The following is a 24348-nucleotide window of genomic DNA, read 5'->3' on the forward strand; positions in this document are numbered from 1 at the left end:
AGCGTGCACTCCCAGATAATGGTAACAATGGAATATCAGTTCTGTTTCACCAATACACTATTCTAGGTCTACAAACAATGCAAGATAAAAATACACAATAGTATTACGTTTTCCTAGATACATCCTCACTGTGATTCTGTAGGTTAGGTAGCCAGCTTCACGCATCTGCTACTCCTTATAAATATTATAATCATACAATCAGATACCAAAATGTACAAGTCCCGTCCGTGGTCGCCATTATTGAGTTTTAGGAATCATATATCTCTCTTATCCCAATAATAATTATTGAGATTGAAATATTATATAAAATATATTTATTATATCTTGTATTGATATAACATATATATTTGACATCCGCAATTATATTCTAATAGACTTTACAATACAATATGCAGAGTACTAATCATAACCTGATTCCCAAATATAAGAGTTCTAGACTTGTAATTTTAGCTCAGAAAGTCTGATATTTATTTACAGGCAAAACAAACCATTACAGAATACATTAACACAGTAATTGATGTATATGCTATTATATATATATATATCTATATACGCCTCCTTGCTTATATTACATAAAATGACATTAAAACAATTAACAGACTTAGACTGCTACGATACTGACATAAATGACATACTTACAAGTTACATGGGCATAGTGACCAGTGAATACCGATAGCTACCTGTGACCAACACTCCAGCCCATTCCTTCTCAGCCGTCCCTCTGATCTGAACTGACTACTAACTATCCATACCTCCCTTATATTACAGATTCACCCATTGAGTTTGCCTGTTCTCGGGGCATTATTGATATTCCCAGATGTCAAGTTTTATGGTTTTCCTGTTTGTTCAGATGTTCTAGGATGTGGGCATGGTGGGACCTTGTGTTTGATGGCATTTGACATTGTTTGTTCTCTTTGAAGTGCGCCTGGTTTATTCCACCTCTAGGGTGTGACTATAAACAGTTGTATCTTGTCCTGTAATATAACTAGACAATAGCAAGACATATACAGTCTGTGCTAAATAGTATATCCTTAAATACCCGTTTGTCTTATTGTTCTGTTATTTGCATCCTGGGGTGTGAAATTCCTTACTTTGTTTATACTTGGTTAATAAGTATTATGTAACTGGGGGAATCAACACATCTATATCTGCTAATTAGCATGCCTTAGACATTTTGTCTCCTAAATAAATTCAGTTGCATTTTATATGTTGCAAAGTGGTCCTTCATATTATTTAGTAAAACAAAAAGCTATACTACGATGTCTAAACATTAAACTCTGATATCCTAATTATTAAGCTATTCCCATTTTTATATACACATACATATAATATATACTATGGTTAAAATCACATTACATTAATGATGGTATAAAACAATATCTATATGCCTATATGGTAACATTTTGCATATCATCTACGGGGACTCTAGGAGTGATGATGAAGTAGGTAAGAAAATGCTAAGTGATGTCACTACAGGGCAGATATACAGTACTTATACCCCTTTTACATCTGCAAGCCAGGTCGCACCCGGGATTTTGTACCCGGCTGCAACCTGGGTGCGGCCCGGATTGCAAATCCATTTACACTAGAGTCCCCACCTGGCATAATGCCCGGTGGGTGACGTCATCGGGAGGTGGGGTCGGGGAGGTGCTGGGAGATGAAAGCAACTCCCAGCGCCGGCGTTTGCACTGTAGTGAACGGGACCCGGGTCGTATCGACATCCGGTTACCCATTTACACTACACAGTGACCCAGGTTGAACCCGTGTTCAACCCTGGTTGCTACCTGGGTAGAAATGCCAGGTCTCACCACCTGGGTATTTCTACAGGGAGCGTTTCCACCTGCCTAAGATCCTGGGTTTTGTGCGCTCCGATGCAAAAACCCAGGATATTTGGGCGAGTGGAAAAGGGGTATAAGATATACTAAGCCTTAAAGAGAAACACAGTAGACAGGGAGAATGTACCACCCAACCAGATCCTGTCATTTACCAAACGCAGCCTGTAATATGGCATTTTATGGCACCTGGCACAAACCTAGAGGTGGCACCTGCTAGGGGCAGCAAGGCACCCCCCCCCCCCCACCCTTGTGGAAGGGGGGATTTCAGGGGGGGTTGTGAATCGCAAGAAGGGGGTTTGAGGGAGCTGGGAATCAAGGGGTTCCCGGCACCATAGGAAAGGGAGCATTCTCTTTCTCCCTCTGCTCCCTTTCTCTGCATGATGCCTCTGTGCGCCCTCCCTCTCTCGCTTTCTCTAGGTTCTCTCTCTCGCTCTGCGCTTCCACTTTCTCATCACTCTCCTTTTTTCTCCTTCCCTCTCTCTCTCCACTCACTCTCTCTCTCTCTCTCTCTCTGCATTCCCACTCTCTTTCTCTCTCGCCTCCCTATTTCTCTTCCTCCTTTTTTTTTTCAATAAACTTTTTATTGAAACATCATGCAAAAGCTTACAATGGATATACGGTTGTACATAAGAATAAGTTTTACAGCATATTGTGCAGATCATCTGTACATTGTTATTAATAAAGTCTTGTAATAAAGTTATAAGTATTTGTTATTTCCTTTATATGCGTATACAAATGTTGAAAATAAGTTTCATATTCATTTCTAATACAGGATAATATGCTGGTCTTGTGCCGCCATCCTGGTTAGGTACCAGGTCGTGTTTTTCAGGCTGTTGTGTATTTGGTTACGAGTATGGAGAGGGAGTTAATGTATGTATGAGTCCCACAATGCAAAAAAAATTTCAACCTTCTTCCCCTTATCTATAATGGCCTCCATCCAGTCCATTCTGAATATAAAGTTCAGTTTAGATAAGAACAATGGTATTTGAGGTGGTGAGCCACTAATCCACCACTGCAGTATGGTCTTCCTTCCTGCTGCACTAAGGGCCAGCAACAGTTTTTTGCTCTCTTTGGTCATCCTCAAATTTTTTTCAAAAACCCCAAAAATTGCCCACTTCGGGGTCTCTTCCTCCTTTTATCTCTCTCTTTCTCTTTCTCTCTCTGCACTCTCTCTCTCTCTCTCTCTTCCTGTGCGCCCTCCCTAGTTCTGCACCCCTCTCTTTCACTCGCTCTATCTCTCTCTCTCTGCACTCCCTAACTCTCTCTCCATTCTCTCTCTCTCTGGGCGGGATGTATTAATATACATCGCCGCCCGCCGCAATGCCAGCGCATATGTACTAACATATGCGGCTGGCATCGCGGTGCGGTAATGGAGACCCCCCGCGATACCTGTACTGTGGTGTGCGGGTTGTCTCCGTCTACTTCCTGCCGCCTCCTGTTGCCTTCAGGCTGTCCCCGGTGCCTCCTCCTCCCCCCTGCAGCCGGAAGGACGTCTGGTAGCGTTACTAGGGGGAGGAAGGGCTTACCTTCCGGGGTCCAGGAGTACCTGTAAGAAGGTTAGCCCAAGGGAGGGGGAGAGGGGGGGGGGTCGGCAAGGCAGCAGGGTTGCGGCCGGTGGCAGGCAGCAAAAAGAAGCCCATAGGCTTCTATAGGGTATCGCCACCCAAAGGGTGGCGATACCCTGGCTGGCGAAATCGGTGCGGCCGGGTAATAGTACATACTGTATGAAAATGCGGTAAAATGGGGGTTTTACCGCATTTTCATTTTGATACATCTCGCCCTCTCTCTCTCTCTGCAATCCATTTTTCTCTCTTTGTGACCCCTCTCTCTACACTCTCTCAGTCTTTAAATAGGTGGGGGGGGGCAAAAATATTGTGCCTAGGGGCGGCCTGACACCTAAATCCGGCACTGTATGCAATGCACCTGTCACGACTGAAGGGCTGGATGAAGTCGTGTGGTGTGTAGCAACCGGAGACGGACCAGAGGAGGAAGGATTAAATCGTGCAGGTTTAATAATAGAATTCATAAATGGAACAATACACACTTGAATACTTTCTTTAAGTGGCAGTTAATGGTAAATAATAATTGAGCCAGCACGGCACTTTGAAAGAAGAAAAGTTCATTTAAATAATGACAGTTCAAGGCACTGAGGACGGCAGGCTAGGGTCTTGAAGAATGAGAGGATCCGGAAAGAGAATGTACTTGATGGTATGAAGGATCCTTGAAGACTGAAAGAAGATGGATGATGACTGAAGAATGAAGAATTTGCTTGGAAGCAGAAGACTTGAAGAGCGAGGCCAGGGAGCTCAGGGATGCAGGCAGGAACCAGACTGTGGAGAGAACTGGCAGCGATGGGGTTAAGCAGGACCTGGATCAACCACAGAGCACTGGAAGCAAGGCACCAAGTCAGGAGAGGTGAGTCAGAGAGCCGGAGTCAGCTGGGAGCTGTGAACGCCTCTGGAGACTCTTTGTACTGACACTGAACAGGCCTAGGCAGATCCCCTATATCCCTAGAGGGCGGCTGCCATTGGCTGTCAGGTCAGTATGGGTGGAAACCTCAGACATGAGCCAATCTGCTATTTGCCTTTAACCAAGATGGCGGCGCCGGCCTCCCGGCACCCCTACAGCACACACCGCTACACTTGCCGGCGTCCCACGCTGCCTGCTGCCCACCAGACTGCCGCTGCCTGCTGCCGCTGACCTGGAGACCACTACACGCTAGCCGACGGCGGGCGCGGACGGGTGAGTAGTATGCCCGCCGCGCACCACCGCGGCTGCGTGTGACAGTACCCCCCCCTTTCTGGGTGACCCCAGGGCACCTACGCACCTTGTGTGGATTCCTTTGAAAGAATTGTCTCACCAGACGGGGAGCATGGAGGTCTGCAGCATCAACCCAGGAATTCTCTTCAGGACCGAATCCAAGCCACTCTACCAGATACTGAAGATGGGTATTGCGACAACGTGAGTCGATAATGCGCCTCACCTCGAACTCTGTCTCTCTCTCTGAGCCAATCTTGGGCGGCTTAGGCACCTTCTTCTGATATAAGTTCAATCTCAAAGGCTTCAGAAGAGACACATGGAAAGAATTCGATATCTTCAAGGAAGAAGGGAGCTGTAGTCTGTAGGCCACCGGATTAATCACTTGAGTGATTGGGTATGGCCCGATGAACCGGGGAGCCAGCTTCATGGAGGGTAACCGAAGGCGTATATGGCGGGTAGACAGCCATACTCGATCTCCAACCTTCAATCTAGGAGCCGCTCTTCTTTTTCTGTCCGCCATCCTTTTATATCGAGCGGATGCTTTGAGGAGAGCGGTATGAACGTCTGACCAGATTTTTGCAAACCGTTGTAGAGAAGAAGCAGCTGCAGGGACATCGGAAAACGATAAATCTGAGAACTCTGGAGATCGAGGATGTTTGCCAAAGACAGTAAAAAAGGGAGTGGTGCCGGAGGATGAATGATAGGAATTGTTGTGCGCAAATTCCGCCCAAGGCAGAAGGTCTACCCAGTCGTCTTGAGAGGAAGAGACAAACAAACGAATGAAGGCTTCCAAGTCCTGGTTGACACGTTCTGTCTGTCCGTTGGTTTGTGGGTGGAAAGCAGTGGAGAACTTGAGCTTGACTTGTACAGCGGAACAGAGGGCCCTCCAAAACTTTGCGACGAACTGTACTCCACGGTCGGATATAATCTCTTTGGGCAACCCATGGAGTTTGAAGATGGTGGAAATGAAGAGCTGAGCCAAAACTGGAGCGGATGGAAGGCCTTTCAATGGGAAGAAGTGCACCATTTTAGAAAACCGGTCAACTACCACCCAGATTACCGTATGCCCTTTGGAGGGAGGAAGTTCGCAGATAAAGTCCATAGACAGGTGGGACCATGGTTCTGTTGGTATGGCTAGAGGTAGAAGAGGACCGGCAGGGGACGTTCTGGAGGACTTATGCTGAGCGCATTTTACACAGGAGGCAACAAAGCTGGTTACATCGCGACGAATGGTAGGCCACCAGTATGAACGCAACAGGAACATTAAAGTCTTCTGTGCCCCCGTATGCCCTGCAAAACGGGAAGCGTGTGCCCAGGACAGCACTCTCTTGCGGAGATTGAGAGGAACGAAGGTCTTGCCTGGTGGGGGTGAAGGCTGGACTGTTACTTGAGCAAAGACCAGCGGATCAAGGATTGGTCGAGGCGGAGTCTCAAGGTCTGCTGGGGTTTTGAAAGAGCGTGAAAGAGCATCGGCCTTGGCATTCATCGTCCCGGGTCTGAATCTGATTTGAAAATTGAAACGTTCGAAGAACATGGCCCAGCGGGCTTGACGAGCTGTAAGACATTGGGCGTGCTTGAGGAATGAGAGATTCTTATGGTCTGAATATACAGTGATTTTATGTCGTGCCCCCTCCAGGAGGTACCGCCACTCCTCCAATGCTGATTTGACTGCCAGTAACTCCTGCTCCCCAATGGGGTAATTCTTTTCCGCTGGAAGAAACTTCTTGGAGAAGAAGGCACATGGGTGAAGTTCCTGGTCCTCCCCTCTCTGCGACAAGATTGCCCCTACCCCTTCTGAGGATGCGTCCACCTCGAGAATGAAGGGTTTGTCTAGGTTTGGCTGGAGAAGGATTGGGGCGGAGATAAAAGCATTCTTTAGTTGCTGGAAGGCTTGAGAGGCCTCAGGTGACCACTGACTTGGATCTGACCCCTTACGGGTTAGAGCAGTAAGAGGTGCAGCAAGGGTGGAGAAGTTCCGGATGAAGCGACGATAATAATTTGAAAAGCCCAGGAACCTCTGGATGCCTTTGAGCGTGGTGGGGGCTGTCCAGTCTAAGATGGCTTTTACTTTTTCTGGATCCATCTCTATCCCAGTGCTGGAGAGGATGTGGCCGAGGAATGGAATGGAGGTGACCTCAAAGACGCACTTGTCTAGCTTGCAGTATAGTTTATTTTGGCGAAGACGCCGCAGGACTTCAGATACTGTTTGACGATGGAGATGGAGGTTAGACGAGAAGATGAGGATGTCATCGAGATACACCACAATGGAATGATACAGCAAATCTCGAAATATGTCGTTTACAAATTGTTGGAAGACGGCTGGAGCATTGCAAAGACCAAATGGCATCACCAGGTATTCGTAGTGGCCGTCTCGGGTGTTGAAAGCCGTCTTCCACTCATCTCCAGAACGGATCCGGATCAAGTTGTACGCCCCTCTTAGATCCAGTTTAGTAAAAATAGAAGCCCCTCGGATCTTGTCAAAAAGTTCGGTGATAAGGGGTAAAGGATAGCGGTTCTTGATCGTGATATCGTTCAGACCCCTGTAGTCGATACACGGCCGGAGAGTTCCATCTTTTTTCTTTACGAAGAAAAACCCCGCTCCGGCTGGCGAAGTAGATGGGCGAATGAACCCTTTATTCAAGTTCTCACGAATGTAGTCAGACATAACCTTGGTCTCAGGTAGAGACAAGGGGTAGATGCGGCCCCGAGGTGGAAACTTCCCAGGCATCAACTCAATCGGACAGTCCCAGGGACGATGAGGCGGCAGGGTATCGGCACCTCCCTTGCTGAAGACGTCAGAAAAAGAAGAATATGGTGTGGGTATCGACAAGGGTGAAGCTGGTGAAGACGAAAGACTGGGGCCTCCCTCTTCTTGAGGATTAGTTTGATGGAGTGGAATGACACGAGGCATGCAAGTAGTTAGGCAGTTCGTACCCCAGGCTTTGATCTCCATACTGGACCAATCAATATGAGGATTGTGTTTAGCAAGCCATGGTAGGCCCAGGACTACCTGGTGTGACGACTGAGGAAGGACCAAAAACTCTAGAGTCTCTTGATGTAAAGCACCCACGAGAACCGTCACAGGATTGGTTTGAAGAGTGATTTGCCCACTGCTGATGCGACTCCCATCTACTGCAGTGAGGACCAAGGGATGGGCCAAAGGTTGCACCGCCAAGGAATGTTGAAGGACGAAAGAAGAAGAAAGGAAGTTTCCAGCCGCTCCGGAATCTAGTAAGGCCTGAATCTTGATTTTCCCCTGAGGGCACACAAGGGTAACCGGAATGGTGGAAACAGTTGAGGAGGGAGATGAAAGCAGGACTCCTAACCTGACCTCCCTCGGGGAGGTTAGGAGCGGTCGTTTCCCGGACGCAGTGGACAGGAAGACAGCAGATGAGCGGAAGAACCGCAGTACATGCAAAGATTCTCTCGACGTCTACGGGATTTTTCTTCTAAGGAGAGCCGGGAGCGGTTGATCTGCATGGGTTCATCTGGGGGTGTAGTTGTGGAGGAACCTGGTCTAGGAACAGGAACGGCGTTGGTGGTGAAACGAGAGCGGAGACGATCGGAGCGATTTCTCTCTAGTTGACGCTCCTGCATCCGTAGATCTACTTTGTTGCACAAGGAGATGAGTTCAACCAAAGTAGCAGGAGAGTCACGGGTAGTTAATTCGTCCTTGATACGACCTGCCAGCCCATTCCAGAAGGCGGAGACGAGAGCCTCTTCGTTCCATTTTAATTCCGAAGCCAGAGTCTGGAACTGCACAACATATTGTCCCACTGATCGACTACCCTGGCGAATCCTCAGGATCTCAGTAGCGGCAGAAGAAACTCTGCCAGGTTCGTCGAAGATGCGACGGAAAGAGGTAATGAAAGCTTCATAGTCATTGAGCAGGGGATCAGCGCGTTCCCAGAGAGGAGACACCCAGTCCAGAGCTGACCCTGCCAGGAGAGACACAATATATGCCACTTTTGCCTTGGAGGTAGGGAAGTGAGATGACTGTAAGGTGAAATGAACATCGCATTGGTTCAGAAACCCACGGCATCCCTTCGGTGAACCATCATATTTGCTGGGGGTTGGTAATTGCATATGATGAGGAACTACGGGTCCAGGTATAGGAACAGGAACTGGAACCTCTGGTGCTGCAGTCACAGAAACTGAGGGAGCCGCCTGGGGCGGAGACAAGGCCTGAAGAAATTGAGCCACTTGGCGTTGGGTAGCCTCTACTTGCTCCAGACGAGCCACGATGCTGTGAAATGCGTCCGCCATGGAAGCCTGTTCTTCACCCGACTCCATCGGGTCAGTACAAACTGTCACGACTGAAGGGCTGGATGAAGTCGTGTGGTGTGTAGCAACCGGAGACGGACCAGAGGAGGAAGGATTAAATCGTGCAGGTTTAATAATAGAATTCATAAATGGAACAATACACACTTGAATACTTTCTTTAAGTGGCAGTTAATGGTAAATAATAATTGAGCCAGCACGGCACTTTGAAAGAAGAAAAGTTCATTTAAATAATGACAGTTCAAGGCACTGAGGACGGCAGGCTAGGGTCTTGAAGAATGAGAGGATCCGGAAAGAGAATGTACTTGATGGTATGAAGGATCCTTGAAGACTGAAAGAAGATGGATGATGACTGAAGAATGAAGAATTTGCTTGGAAGCAGAAGACTTGAAGAGCGAGGCCAGGGAGCTCAGGGATGCAGGCAGGAACCAGACTGTGGAGAGAACTGGCAGCGATGGGGTTAAGCAGGACCTGGATCAACCACAGAGCACTGGAAGCAAGGCACCAAGTCAGGAGAGGTGAGTCAGAGAGCCGGAGTCAGCTGGGAGCTGTGAACGCCTCTGGAGACTCTTTGTACTGACACTGAACAGGCCTAGGCAGATCCCCTATATCCCTAGAGGGCGGCTGCCATTGGCTGTCAGGTCAGTATGGGTGGAAACCTCAGACATGAGCCAATCTGCTATTTGCCCTTAACCAAGATGGCGGCGCCGGCCTCCCGGCACCCCTACAGCACACACCGCTACACTTGCCGGCGTCCCACGCTGCCTGCTGCCCACCAGACTGCCGCTGCCTGCTGCCGCTGACCTGGAGACCACTACACGCTAGCCGACGGCGGGCGCGGACGGGTGAGTAGTATGCCCGCCGCGCACCACCGCGGCTGCGTGTGACAGCACCACTGTTCAAACTGGACAGCTAAGCGAGCGGCGAGCTGCGTTTAATCCACATGCAACGCTGCAAAATTCACAGCATTGCGTGTGGACCAGAATAACCTCCTTACGGCCAGATGTATCAAGCTGCAAAAGTGATAAAATGGAGAGTGAAAAACAGCCAACCAATCAGATCCTACCTGTTATTTTTCAAACCCAGCCTGTAACTTGACACGTAGGAGCTGATTGGCTGGCTGTTTATCACTCTCTGTTTTATTACTTTTTGAAGCTTGATACATCTGGCCCTCAATGCTACGAAACCTTCAATGGGTAACTGTATCACAGTGTTTTAGTCAGAAATGCAATCAGCAGAGTTAAATTACCACTAATTAGCACCCCGGGGGCAGTGTTCCCTCTAAGCTGTGGGCACGTGCGCGCGCACACAACTCGACGAGCGTGCGCACAGACATTACAACAGAGCGCACAAAGCAGCAGTGGTCCCTTTTTGCAGTTGTGGACTCAATTAATGTGTGTTTCACCCATTAACTACATTGTGTGCTGTGTTTTGAATGTTTAAATGTTTAATATCATTTTGATGTAAAGTTAACACAAATGCTGAATGTCATTTTCCATAAGTGACGCACAAAAATTTAAATTTCCTTCCAAAGTTGCACAGCCAAAATCTTTTGCCGCACACAGCCTTCGTAAAATTAGAGGGAACATTGCCCGGGGGGCTATCCTGTTAGCAGCGATGCCAGCAGTTATTGGAGGGTTTGGTTTTGCTTAACTAAGGAAGGCATACCTTCCAACAGTCCCGATTAACGCGGGAACGTCCCGGTTTTCGGGGATGTTCCTGCGTCCCTCTCGCCGCCGGCAGTGTCCCACAGCTGGGGAGGGGGGCTTTTGGGAGTCCCAACTGTCAGCTGCTGAGCAGTGGTGAATAAACGCTGTGTGCATGCACACAGCGTCTATTCCCGTAGCCAGGGGGGCTGGGGCATAGCTAGAGGCTTTGGCTTGAAAAAGGGGATTATCCCCGAAACGTTGCCTTTGGTTCACAATAAACCTTTGATGGTTTAAACACTTATTTCGTCTCTGAGTGCCGCCTGCTGGGATACATACATATATATATATATATATATATATATATATATATATATTTATATATATATATATCATTAATGAATCAATTATAATACAAACATGCAAATGCTAAAAAAATTCAGAAATTGCAGTTTATTTGAATGTGATTTGATGCCAAGCTTTATATTGTTAAAATGACCCTAAAAAATATTGAATAACTAATAAAGAATATTTATATTTAAAAAAAATGGCTTTTACTATTACAACTAAGTAGTAACTTCAGTCGGCAACCAAATTAGCATTTTACTGTGGTCCAATCAAATGACCTGTTGCTGGCAGAAGACTGGAGATGCAAAGAGCAGGACAGCAGCAGCACAGAGTGTGCTACAGTAGGATGTCATGTTTTTCCTTAATAAATGTTCACTTGTGGCTCTCTAGTCCTCTCCTTAAACAGGTAAGTACTTCATTACTGAACTATCTGCTCTCTATCTGCTCACTTCCAGTAAACCCAATAATTAATGCAACACTTATTGTTCACTGCAACATCTCTTCCCACGAGCTCATCAGCACAATACAACCACTGGGGTTTAATGCATTAACTCTTTAATTGTCCCATACAGCCATCAGGTCTTTGGGAGGGACTTGCAGGCAGAATAAAACTGCACACACACAAACTTGTATTTCTGTATGCTGCACATCACTCTCAGCTTCTGAAAACTGTTCAACAGCAGCGAGAGCAGGACCAGTAGCGAGACAGACACCTATATACTGAGCACTGCACTTCAGCCACTGCTAGCTATTTAACCCGCTCTATAATAGAACAGTTCATTCTCTGCGCTCTCTAGTCAGTTGCATACTCTTTCCCTTCAGCTCTCACTGCCTCTTATGCTCTGGATGGAATACAGGATCTACAGTCATTCTCCATCATGTATCACAGGTGAGAGGATCTACTTCCAGGAATCCAGAGGTTAAAAGGACTATTGATGGACTTGAACTCTAATGTATGGATGCCTCTGAATCCAGCAGAGAGATAAAACTGTTGGATCTCTTCTCTATAGACTGATCCGATCTCACATACAGTATATGTAAGTAAGGTTTTATTTTGATCAACTGTAAAGATCTGCTGAAAACAAACTTCCTAAACCTATATGCAAATATTAGGGTACCAGCGAAATCTTAATTGGCTGAGTTGTGCATGCTGTCTGCGTTTTGTCTTACTGTATTCTTGTGAGTGCACCAGGTTCCTATAATCCTTACAGACAGAAGATAGAGACACCGGATCCCCAGTGAGGTTCCTCATCTTTAGATTTGCACTTTTGCATGATAAAAAACCCTAATAACTATTTTCAACTATAAGCATAGTTTCCAAAATGCATGATGCTAACCTTTCACAATTTGATAGTGATTATATTCACAGTAACAAGTTTTTCATCCTTTCTATTTTGGTAGGGTATGGGTAAAAACCGGACCAGGACAAGACCCCAGACCGCCGGACCGGATATCAAACTCTGCATTCCGGAGCTTGTAGTGTCCGGTCCGGGTGTGTCCTGTCCAGGGGGGAGCTTCACGTGATGGCTGTCACCAGGGAGGGAAGAAGGGGGGTAATAAAGCCTCCTTGTATGTTCGGGGCATGTAGCAACAACCTGACCACACGGGGAGGCTGTAATCTCCCCTTCCCCATGTCCCTGGTGACAGCTATCACAGGCATCCCCCGGACAAGAAACCCCCCGGACGGGACACCACAAGCTCCGTAATGCAGATTTTGATGTCCGGTCCTGCGATCCGGGGTCTTGTCCAGTTCCGGTTTTTACATAGTCCCATTTCTGTTTGCATGACATGGACAACAACTCAAGATTTATTAGGAGTGTGAAATGAAAATGCATGACGGACTGGTAGTGATCATGATATGATTGTGGCTTAGATGCTTGGTAGAAAATGCCTGGTTTATGCAGATGTTTGTAATCATAAACAATGCACATGGTCTTAGGTACAATGACTGCACCTACGCACCCATATGTATCCTTATTTGCAGCTGTATAATTCAGCAGCATTCAAACTTCACAGTTTACAGACAACAACACTACAAATATATTGTATGCTAGACAGGAAGATTGTGGGGTTATTTCACTAATCTAGTCCATTATATTTCTACATCCATGATTACATCAACTCCCATTTGTTAAAGAAAGCAGCAAGTATTCATTCTCTGTCGAGTTAAGGCACTATCACTGAAGTAAAGTAGGTTTTGTAAATGTTAAAAAATAAAATACACACATTTGGGTATTTATCAAAGCAGGAAAAATGATAAATTTGTGAGAGATAAAATGCCAGTAAACCAGCTTCTGCCTTACAATTTACAGGCTATATTTGAAAAGTAACAATTACGAGCTGATGGGTTGGAATTTTATCTCTCAGTAAGCTTTGATAAATGCATTCTTTGTTAATATATATATATATATATATATACTGTATATATATATATATACCAATTTATCTACACTTAGTAGCAGTCATTGTTTTTTTTTTTAATGAACAGCATACTGTAACTGCAGCTGTTTATCAAAGGGAAAAAATATTAATTTATCAAATTAAAAAATAAGAGTTAGAAGAGAAAGGAAGTAGTCATCAGCAGAAAGGAAGTGGTCATCAGCAGAAAGGAAGTGGTCATCAGCAGAAAGGAAGTGGTCATCAGCAGAAAGGAAGTGGTCATCATCCGGGCGTCCACTACCACTATACCAACACTGGCATTGTGACTAGTGTCAAATCATCGAATGGGATAAGGCTGGGTGGGATGCAGTTATAATCTCAGCGGTCGGAATCCCGGCGTTCAAAATCCTGAGGCCGGAATCCCGACCGCCGAAATCCCGACACTTTCTCCCTCTGTGGGTGTCCACGACACCCATAGAGGGAGACTAAATTAGTGTGCCCGCTGCGTCGCAAGCTCAACGAGCCCACAAGGGGGGTGGGCGATCCACGTCCCCAACCCCCCGCCCCCCTTGTCGGGACTTCGGCGGTCGGGGTTCCGGCGTCGGTATTTTGAATGCCGGGATTTCGGTACTTATGTAATATCTGGGCTCCCATTTATACACTATATAAAATCAACTCCATGCGTAGTTGGATAGTAGGGGTATGAAAAAATTGGGTACATTTAACATGGGAGCCCAGATAATACATAAGTACCGGGATTTCTTATCAAACCCGGCTGGGTAAGGGGGATTTTAGGTTTAATAACTAGTGGGGAATTAGGGATAGGTCGCAAAGTGGGGAAGTTTATGGTTAGACTGTGGGGGGAGGGTGGGATTAGGTTTTGACACTTAAACCCCGTACACACAGTGCAATTTACTTTCTATTCAATCCCGATTGATTCAGAGAAAATCAGGATCAAATTGCATGTACACAGTGGCGTAACTCCCGGAGGCAATGTAGACTTTTGCCGCCGGGCGTTAGCCATCAGGGGGGGGCACAGAGAGGCTAGAGAGCAAACACAATTATGAGTCCCTGGCCGCCACCGCAGCAAGAAACCGGCCGCTGCCATACCCCCCGCCCCCCCCCCCCCCACTGCTCTGAAATGGCCCCCCTACGGCTGCCACTTGCTGCAGATCTCTATAACAGATCTGATCATCTGTGCTGCGCTGCGCTGCGCTGCCCTCCCTACTGCAGTCACAGTGCACACTGACAGCTCACGTCACGTCAGTGGCCTGCTGCAGAGCTGCCCAGGACAGCTGAGCGACGGCTCAGCTGTCCAATGATATTATTGGCTGGTGTGCACCGCAGGCTGCCCAGAGGAAGGAGGCGGGACCTCTGAAGCACGGCCGGGACCCACTCTCAGTATCAGGCTATCAGCACAAGTAAGACTGGCTAACTCTTTTAGATTATGCATGAAATATATATATGTGTGTGTATATATCATGTACATCTATATACACATGTATATATATATATATATATATATAGTGTGTGGGTGTGTATATATATATATATATATATATATATGTGTGTGTGTAACAAATATAATAAAAAAAATGATGGCATATACAGTATGATAGATGTGGGGTGGGGTGGGGTGTGGAGGGGGTTGGGGGGGGGGCACCACTAGTTATACCGCCTCCGGGCGCCTCCTATGAACTTACGCCACTGCATGTACAAATTTAGACCAGATATAGTACAGATCTGTACTATATAGTATATAGCTAGGCGGCTCCTGATTGGCCAGAATTCATTCTGAGCCCAGACGCCGAAGAGGAAGGATCTCTCCGTCTCTGAAAGCCGGGGAGCGTCGCGGGAGATGCCGACAGCTGCTGGAAGTCGTCAGCAGCTGCCAGAAGACCTGGATGTCGACAGATGAAGAAAGAAGACCATCCATGCAGGACCTGGGTGAGTAGGATTTCCTTCCACAGGTCCAACATGGATTATCCTCGGACAGGACGCCGTCCCCGGAGCCGCCGACAGGAGCCGCCGACACGGAGCCGCCGACACCGGAGCCAGCGACCTACCAACGGGATCAAGATAGGTAAGTATCAGTATGTGTGTAATGTGTGTATTAAACTTTTATTTAAAATGGGTGTCAGTGTGTTTTATTTAACTATTTTTTTTACTGTGGCACTACAAGACCCAGCGGGCCCTTTAATGCCCAGCAGGCTGAGACTTGTGGTTCTCCAAGTCCCAGCTTGCTGGGGAGGCTTGCTGGCACTTGTAGTGCCACAGTAAAAAACAATAGTTTGTTCTATTTTTTACACCACTATCAGCTCGATGCCCACCGCCCAGGGGCATCGAGGACAGCACCAGGCTTCAGCCTGGTCAGGTAAGTCCTGGAGGGGGGGACCCCTTTATTGGGGGGGTCCCCACTCCCCCAGGGCCCCTGGCCAGGCTGACTGGTCGGTAGGGTTAATGCTTTGGCCGGGGGGACTTGTATAAAAAGTCTCCCCCCGGCTGTGGCATTACCCTGCTGGCTGGTTTTGCCTGGGGCTGGTTCTTAAAATACGGGGGACCCCTAGTCATTTTGTCCCCCGTATTTTGGGAACCAGCCCCAGCCCCAGCCTGGGGCTGGTTGTTAAAAATCAGGGAACCCCTATTTGTCGGGTTCCCTGATTTTTAATTACCGGCTCCAGGCTCTGTCAGCCTGGTGCTGGTTTCGGCTGTGGGGGGGACCCCACGCCGTTTTTTTATTTATTTAATTTTTCTATTTTTTTACACTGAAGCCTGCACGGATCTGACTGATCCGTGCAGGCTTAAAGCAAATAGAACAGGAAAATGGTGTTCTATTTTCCTGTCGTATTTGCATGCCTGTTTTACACCACTAAGCAGCCGTATTATCAGTACGGCTGCTTAGTAAATCAGAAACCACCATTCTTTTGAATGGTGATTTCTGTCGTATCCTATCGATGGTGTAGACATTCGTATTTGTAAATACAAATATGAATGTTCCATCTTTAGGAATACGAATTGTTGTATTTTTGGGATTGTAAATCCCGAAAATACAAATTCGTAAAAAAAAGGTGTATTTCTCCCTACGAATACACCTTTTTTCTACGAATCCATTTTGGTAAATGTCCCCCATAATGGCACACATTGGGAGACATTTACTTAGCCAAATACGGCTAAAATAATCATGTTCATATTAATAAATTGGAATATTTTAGGCGTATTCCTATTTTTGGCATTACTATGCCAAATATACCACAATTCGTATTCTTATTCTTAGTATATTTCCTACATTGCATGACGATGAAATTGCTTTATATTGGAAACCTGAATCCATGATTATGGTATTGAATAAGCTATATAAACCTCACGTGCAATTCCCTGCATATGGAGTAAATCTTGCAGCTTCATAAATTCGCTGGAAAAAAAATCTAAATACGGTTGCATGAAAGAAAAAAATAACATTCATTCCACAGTTTACGTGGAATCAGTGGGCATCGGAAAAAGGCTATTTAATTAGCCACGAGGATTTTTGGTCATAAATAGATGATGGGTAAACCCCAAAGCTAATTAGATTCCCCTCTAAAAATTCCCTTACATCTGATCCACGCGTGACAGAATTCATTGGAAGTGCATAATAAAGGTGCATGTAGCATGCAGGTAACAGCGCTGATCCTTAGCAACACTGTTGTGTTGATAAGTACTCGGTGTACCACATACAAGAATGGAATGGATAAGAGGCAACTAATCCAATTGCCTGGTAGTCCCCATACAGCCTGCGGAATGTATTTTGCTAATGCCGGCACTAAGCACCTATCTGAATTATAGTAATATCCACAACCCTTCGCTTCTTCTGCTCCATCTCTCCTTCTTCTCACATATACAATCATCCCTGACTGCCGAATTGATATGCAACAGGCACCTACAAACTGCAGGATCTTTCTAGTTATCGCCGAAAATTATTTAAATATAGATTCAGTCTCTTTATAAACATCAAGGAAGTATGTTTCTATTAGAGAAACTCTTTGAAAAGTATTAATAAAAAGATTTCAGTACTTTGTCATTTGAGATCAAAGCACATGGTTAAAACCTGCACCAGCGGACCCTGCCAAATAGGCTTTTAACAAGCCACAATTTGTATTCTGTAGAAAATGATGTGGTGTAGTAATACAAGTGATTAATCCCAAATGTGTTTTACAGGAGGAAACGCAACAAAAAAAATAGCACATGAAAATAAACAAATTTTATGTCTGGGGCTTACAAACTGCATTAGTTAGTCTTGAAATGGACTTTACATAATTTACCTGCAGTATGTTTTGCTTAATTAGTACTAATTAGACGCTCTCAAAAATGCTAATTTAAAAAAAGGCCCTCTAACAAAATTAGACAAATTAAATGCTTCATCCATTTTATCAAGTATATGCAGAAAACAGGGCTGTAAATAGAATTTGGCGAGTAACGCTATCACACAGAGCACATGGCAGGGAAGTTGTTATTGTTACTGTCCAAGTGGCATCTTATTTGGCCTGTAGGGAGTATGGCACGACAGTGTGCAGCTTAGAGAGACTCCCAGAATGTCTTTAGTGCCCAATTCTAAGCATTCTCTCTCCAGAAAACTATTCATGTGAGAAAGGGAGCAGTGGGGCCAGCCCAGAGCACATAGTAGTGCTGCACTGCATTGCTGAATAATAGAAAGTAATGATAATCTGTGTTTAGGAAAACGGCAAAAACAGAAGTTCTGAGAGTTTTGATGCTGGGGTTTGATTATCAAAATGATCAAATTCTTTCAAACCCTACAGGATGCAATGGTGTTACGACGACTGATGGACTCACCTGTGAAGCTTTGTGAATGTATCTTAATCTTATTCAGGACTGCCATTAGAAATTGTGAAGCCCCCTCCCTTTCTTGAACACCCGGTGTGCTTGGTGAGACCTGTGTTTGTAGCACTACTCAACATCTACATTGTAGGAAATGTGAGCTTTGCTAATGACAAATTATACTTTATAGACTCCAGTTCTGGGCACCCTTTCTGTCTAAGACCAGGACTGGAGTTCCCACAGTCTCCCCCTGATGGCTACCCTTCTCTTATTTACAATGGGCAACAGTTATACCTGTCCCACCAGCTGTTCTCCAATACTGATGATGGCAATAGCACATGTGGTCAAATTCAAAAAAGCATTTTTGAATATTAGCACTTATATAAAACAAAATAAATAAGTTAAATAAGTTGCAATAATGTATAACATAGAAAGCAAAAAAAAAAAAAGGAATGTGCGTAAGGCCTGTACTACAGTATTTGCTAAATAAAATAAGACTTATCTTAAATTAACCAAATTGGTAAAACACTCTTAGAATGGCTGGTATGGATGTTTTAGGTCTAACGGAACATAGAAAGACCCACCACACACATCCATCAGAAATCTGACAAGATAACTGGCCAATGCATTTCGCCTTAAGGGGCCTACACACGCAGGAGATTTTCTGAGAGTTCTGAGCGATGCTAGATCACTCAGAACACTCAGCAAGATCACTCAGCACACAGCAATGTGTCAGCGCTGCGTGCTGAGTGATCTGTCAGGGCCAGTGTTCTCCGGTGAGAGGAGTGACGCAGTCTCCTTCTAACGGCTGTCCTTATTCTCACTGAAGGCACCTGGGGCATCTGTCATTTACAAGTGAGTGCCGGTTCATTCCGTCTCCTATAGTAGGAGCCAGTTTCATCTTTGTTCCTTTGGCCATGGCTCACCATGGCTATTCTATTGTTCTCAGCTGCAATACAATATGTAGAACAATAGAGTAGGGGATTAGCAGAGTAATCCAATTACTCACTTAATCCTATTATGGACATAGATGGCAGTGGCTCCCACTGTATATATACATATATATACATATATATATCTCACCATATAACCTTTATACACATTAGTAGAAACCCTTAGTAAAAACCCTTATACTATCTGGTACTGGTGACCCATATGCCAGATATGCCGCCCCAGTGCCAGATATGCCGCCCCAGTGCCAGATACACATGCCCCCACAGATTACCTGCCAAGTTACGGATGTCAGGATTTAAAACCAAGAATGGCTCCTATATCATGTGTCCCCCCATATGTGCTGTCACTCACCAGCCTTCAACAGCAGCCTTCAAGATCCGTTTTGTCCCGTGCCTCCTGGCAGGGAGCCCCGGAAGACAGTCCAGTCAGCCCATGCACACTATGCAGTGGCTGCACAATTGATTGACACCCCCAGGGAGCCAATCTCTAGGGAGTGAGCGCAGGCAGGCCCCCGCGCCCGCCCGGTGCACGCTAACAGCAACTGCCTGTCACTCACTGACGGCAGCTGCTCTCACTCCCCGTGTGGCTCTCACTCCCTGTGTTGCCTGTAGGGACTCTGGTGCCGCGGCTCCCGTCACAGCACCCCAAGGAGCTGCGGCGCACAGTTCGGGAACCACTGCCCTAACTGCTTCTCCTTACAAAAAAAAAAAGCAGTCCGTGGCGAAGTGCTGGTATACCACATGGTTGTATACCGGCCCACTTCGACCACTGTATATATATATATATATATATATATATATATATATATATATATATATATATAAATATATATGCAACAAAGATATAGAGTGTGCCTTTGTGTGTGTCACCACCATAAGACAGGTGTATATTTGACACTTTTTTCGTAATTTTATACAATTTATTAAAATAAATAAAACAATTTTTCAGCAATATTTCATTCTTATGCAGTCATATTTTCCATCATTCCAATAACCCGACACGTTTCGTCACTTGGACTTCATCAGGGGTATAACAAAAAATGACTCTAGGTGGTAAGAAACAAAAAATTGGCTTAAATATCTAGTACTTTTATCACGTTTATAGATTCTTTGTTTTATATGTAATGATATACATACCAATAGAAATAAGCTTTCAGCTTAAAAAAGACTGGTTCTTCCTTAGTTCTTGAACCGACTTAGGTATTTTAAAAATCTGCAATAATTATATAGTAACATATTTACATAATTAAATATGTTAAATATGTTACTATATAATTATTGCAGATTTTTAAAATACCTAAGTCGGTTCAAGAACTAAGGAAGAACCAGTCTTTTTTAAGCTGAAAGCTTATTTCTATTGGTATGTATATCATTACATATAAAACAAAGAATCTATAAACGTGATAAAAGTACTAGATATTTAAGCCAATTTTTTGTTTCTTACCACCTAGAGTCATTTTTTGTTATACCCCTGATGAAGTCCAAGTGACGAAATGCGTCGGGTTATTGGAATGATGGAAAATATGACTGCATAAGAATGAAATATTGCTGAAAAATTGTTTTATTTTAATAAATTGTATAAAATTACGAAAAAAGTGTCAAATATACACCTGTCTTATGGTGGTGGTGGTGACACACACAAAGGCGCACTATATATCTTTGTTGCATCCATCGTTCTCCTTCCCCCACTAACAGGGGGGACTTGTAGAGGTGCGGCCTACCATTTCAGCGCAGTGAAAGGGTTATCTCTTTTTCTATATATATATATATATATATATATATATAAAACAACGTGTAAACGGTGGAAAAAACATGCAGACTCATGCCAATGTATAATGTAGTGAGTGCCAGTGCCCACCTTTCTCTCTCTCTCTCTCTCTCTCTCTCTCTCTCTCTCTCTCTATATATATATATATATATATATATAAATAACAATAATATCATTTATTATTCCCCGCACATATTGGCCTGTATTCTCTAGACCAGAATGTTCCTATCCATCACAAATCCATGTTAGATTGGCAGTTAATATATGTGTTGCTGCTGTTTGACAATACAGATATTTACTAGAGAGTAATGTCTCTGACTGTTCAGCCAGCTATATATTTTTTTGTGTTTAAGCCTGAGCTGACTTTAGAAATAAAAAAGGTTTAAAAGATTTGCAGTACATTTTTGTTTGTCTACATGTTCCCACTAGTGGCCAGAAAAGCAGAACAAATACAAGAGGTCTGTTACAGATCTTAAGAGGCTCTGTATCCCAGTAGTTCCCCTTATTCTAGTCAATAATCTTGTATCAACATATTGATTTAGGGGGAGTAGAGGCTGCAAAACATTTCTGGTGTGGTGCCGTGCCATAGGACTCTAGATGACTACTCTTTCATTTATATCACTGTTACATAAACAGGACACCTGTAAATGAAACAGAGAAAGACAAAATGGTATATTTACGATTCTGTGGTTCTGGGTTTATACTAACAAAAAATCTAAATGCAAAACATGCCTGGTTCTGTGTTTAAATGTATTACAGGTCGGGACTCCCTTATCTGTGTATTCCAAAAACCGAAATATATCCCGAAAACTGTGGTTTTTCAGAATATTTTTGTTTTTTTTGTTTGTTTCCCCCACCACCACCACCACCGCCCCTTTTGTGTATACTTACCTTGTCCCCTCCACGGTGGCCTTCATGATTCTCTTCAGTGGCATCTACGGTCCCAGGGGTGCATTGCTTGAGTGTGCTTGTTACATCTGCCCCACCTACAGTGCACTTTGTTTTGCCTATTTTGAGAACAAATTTGTACTGCGATCAGATCTGAATAAGGGCCAAAGTACAATAAACCTATAGAGCCACTATGTGGAGAGTTACCGTATAATAGGACCTGGTTATATAGGCTTGGTCTACATTCACTTACATACATCAATATTTTACTATTGTGTCCTGATCCATCCTTTATTCCTCTTTGTACCTATTGATCTGAACAGATTTTCGATTATGCTGATCTTTATATCCCAGGATACCATATATGCTAGGGTTAGTGGCGCATTTAATTTTATAATGGGTTCACTATGCCTTAGTGCAGCTGAAATCCCTGGAAAAATGGCCGACATGGCATCTTTCTGGTAATCTGGGCATGCGCAGAAGGATCTGAGTGCTTTAGTGTTAAGACCCTACAGCACCGTTTTGCTGCTACTACAGAAAATGCAGAAAAAATGGCCGCCACAACATTTTTCCGAAGACCTGCACATGCACAGTAGGGTCTGTGCACTCTACTAATAGATTGTAAGCTCCTCCGAGCAGGGCCCTCTTCCCTCCTGTTGTTAAAGCCCTCTTCTCTTCACATTTCACTCACAGCTCTCCTATACTCACTCAGTGACCATCTTCGTCTGCATACTCATCTCCATCATTGTCCTCAAGCCTCTAGTTGTATGTTGATTGAGTCCTCACTACTTATATTTAAGCTGTAATGTGTACTGAACTGTAGCGCTCTTTATTTGTACTCTATTTTTGATATTTATTCAATGTTATGCTGAGTTTTGTCTCCCTGTACTGTTCCTTTGTACGGCGCCGCAAAACACTTGTGGCGCCTTATAAATAAAATTATAATAATAATAATAATAATACTAATAATAATACTAAGACTTCTGCAGCGCTCCCGGCAGAGAGGAGGGGGCCCAGCTGTAGAGGCTGCACACAGGCCTCCTCCTCTCTTAAAACACTTCTGGCTAGAGTCCTGCCTTATCAATATCTTTTGCATTAGGGAACAGTTTGATATTTCCAGGTCTATTTCATCACAACATGGAAACATTTTATTTCAGATTCAATCAAATGTTTTGTACGGTAGCTGCAAAAAAATGAATTTTAGAAATGCCAAAGTTCAGCTCAGAACATGACTTAAATAAAAGCTTGAAGAACAAATATAGTTACAGTTATATGCCATACTTTGGAAACATTCGTAGTCTAAAATACAATCCATTTAATTCAATAAGGCAATATTGTAGGTCATAAGGGAGAATAGAGTATCTAAATCTTTAAAACTAGATGGGACTGAAAATCAATTATGGATATACAAGCAATGAAGGAAAATATTTACAAAGTGAATCAGATTAGATTGAATCTGAAAAACAGATTTGCAAATTTAGTCTCAAAATGCATCCAGGAATGCAATAGAAAATACAAAACAGATGGCATTTATATAATTATTACATTGGGCCACTAAACGATAAACTAGGGGGAAAATTTAAGAAAATAAAGAGAGATATTTTAAATGAATTTTTTGGTACTTCCTCATCTTTGTGGCCACCGCTGCACCAGTTACGTTAGCCGCTACTTAGCAGCACCATTGTGCCCTCACAGGTTTCACTTTGCTCGCGGCGCCTCGGGCTCATGGCTCGCTCCGCACCACCTTGCTCGCCACAACTGAGCTGCACACAATGTCCTAAAACCTCTTAGGGGTATATTTCCTAAAGTAGGGGTTTTCAGCAACCAATCAGATTAAATATATATTATTCATCTCCATTTCTGAAAGCATTCACTGTAGTAAATATACCCATTACTGCGCAGGCCTTACACAGTGTGTATGCACAAAAGCAAAGTTGTGATTGAAATGCATTGTCTCAGAAACGTACTGTAAATGTGTCCTGGCATTCCTGGGAGGTGCCGCAGAGATGCGTGCTATAGTACTGTCACTGAAGTGCTTGCATAGACAGACTCTTAAGCGCTCACATTGGAGGCCATACTCAGATGGAACATCTGCACCTACCATAAGGTTGGTGCACGTTTTGATGGAGCGAATGATGGTGGCATCTAAAGATGCACCACGCGGGATTATGACATCTACAGTAAAGGATGCTAAAGAGAGAGGAGAACATTGTATATGGCATATTCCAACTTGATCAATCAATTATGCAATCCAGCTGCCATCTAAAAAAGAAACCTCAGTGGGGTTTATAAAAGAATAATAAAATTCAAGGAGAGTTGACACTTATAATGCAACAGCACTCAAATGGTACCAAAAGACTTTTAAAAATAATAAGATCTACCTGTACACCTACACACACAACAAAAGTGGAAAAGCGCCAAATATCTCCTTAGCAGGAAATAAACTATTTGGTTATTGGTAGACCATGATCTGTATGGTTATTGATAGTTCATCATAACAATAAAGTGCAAGTAGGCTTGTCCAGAAGCTTTATTTGATCATAGTTATGCTGCCTATACACTTATGCGATCGGATTCGATGCAACATTGAAGTGCAAAGTCCATCGAAACCGATCGCATCTTGTGGTCCAAAAAGTACCCCCTTACAGCACCCGAAGTTGCATGCCATCTTGAGATGG

The 24348-nt window shown here is 44.3% G+C and overlaps 1 protein-coding gene across 3 annotated transcripts in view; it reads left to right on the forward strand.

Annotated features, from left to right (window-relative positions):
* The first annotated feature begins 11480 nt into the window (after positions 1–11480).
* The window catches only part of LOC146075337 (prolactin-releasing peptide receptor-like), a 138095-nt gene continuing 125227 nt past the window's right edge, over positions 11481–24348 (forward strand). For 2 of the 3 annotated variants that reach the window (XR_014473558.1, XM_083184472.1), the window contains exon 1: positions 11481–11907. The gene's annotated coding sequence lies outside the window, so the exon portion shown is untranslated. The remainder of the gene's footprint in view (positions 11908–24348) is intronic. The other variant, XM_083184473.1, reaches the window with a different exon arrangement.

The sequence above is a fragment of the Crinia signifera genome, chromosome 4, assembly GCF_055691185.1.
Source record: "Crinia signifera chromosome 4, ASM5569118v1, whole genome shotgun sequence".
NCBI classification, from domain to species: domain Eukaryota; kingdom Metazoa; phylum Chordata; class Amphibia; order Anura; family Myobatrachidae; genus Crinia; species Crinia signifera.